This window comes from Pteropus vampyrus, unplaced genomic scaffold (genome assembly GCF_000151845.1).
Source record: "Pteropus vampyrus isolate Shadow unplaced genomic scaffold, Pvam_2.0 Scaffold366, whole genome shotgun sequence".
Classification (NCBI taxonomy): domain Eukaryota; kingdom Metazoa; phylum Chordata; class Mammalia; order Chiroptera; family Pteropodidae; genus Pteropus; species Pteropus vampyrus.
This window is the reverse complement of record NW_011889147.1, coordinates 950,273-951,684: the sequence shown is the minus strand read 5'-3', so window position 1 is coordinate 951,684 and position 1,412 is coordinate 950,273.

Sequence of the window (1,412 nt, the reverse complement as noted above, 5' to 3'; positions counted from 1 at the left end):
AATTGATAGAAGAGTTAGAAGGAAAATTGTATAAAATTTTCCATAAAGTAGAACAAAAAGACAATGAGATGGATAATTAGGAGATCAATCTTGAAGGCCCAACATATAAATAATAGGCTTCCAGAAAAAGAAATTAAAGTTTGGGAGAGGAAACGTATTTTAAAAATAATATGGGAGCATTTATTGGAACTAAAGGACATTAACCATCTACGGCCATGCTGCCTTGACCATGCTGCCTTCCGTCTGATCTTGGAAGCTAAGCAGTGTCGGGCCTGGTTAGTACTTGGATGGGAGACCATGTAGGAAGACTAGGTACTGTACGCGTGAAAAAAAAAAAAAAAATAAGGGATTGTAAGCTGACAAGGTCCTTGCAATCTGTGAGGTCAAGCAAGGGTTGCCTCACTTAAAAAATAAAATAAAATAAAATAAAATAAAATAAAGGACATTAACCTCCAGATTAAAAGGGCCTACCACATACCTTAGAACAGTGTTTGAAAAAGTTCCCATACCAAGGCACATCATCATGAAATTTCAGGTAGAAAAGATCCTGCAGGCTCCCAGAGACAAAAAAAAAAAAAAGTATACATTACATTCTTCAGCTGCAGTATTAGAAAGTGTATGACAAGTGAAGCAATGCCTTCTAAAATCTGAATCAAAAATGTTTTTTATCTAAAATTCTTTCCCCAAACTGTCAGTTCAGCGGGAGAAAAAGATCTAAATCCTAGAATAGTAAAGGAATTGTTGAGTAGTATTCAGTATTGGGAGGTTTGTAGTGAAACCTGTCAATTTCTTTTGCACCTTTTGCAGTATAGTTTCAGTGACAAGGATAAATCTTTAATCTAGAGATATTTGATTAGATCTAAGACTGATACTATTGGAACAGTGATTGGTAACTAATGTTTCAAATCAGTAAATTTTTAGACTTGACTTTCTCCAAATCAAAAATTATCTTCAAACCCATGAGAGAAGGAAAAAGTACCATACAACAAGACAGATGAGAGAGGAGACCTTCCAGGCTTAGTGATCCTTTCTGAGCCCATTCTCATTTCCTATCCACCTAAAGAGCACCTCATCTTATTATCTCCAAGGTCCAGCCTGTCCAACATCGTCAGGCTGTCCTAGTACTTTCTTTAAATAAATAATAAATAGCCTGGTATTTGGAATAAAGCTCCAAACAACATTACAGAGCAATAAAATGAATGAATCTAGGTCAGACTGAAACTTTTTGTAAACTGATTATAGAAAAAGAACCTTGATTTTATGTATTGTATCTTTCTTGTACTTTGGAAGGGGAGAGTGAAAGGCACTACATGATATTTAGGAAAGGAAATAGATTCTGGTATGAAAAAGGTAATAAATGAAGCAGTTCAGTTCAGTGATCCCTTAAATGCTTTACAAATTAATAGCTTACT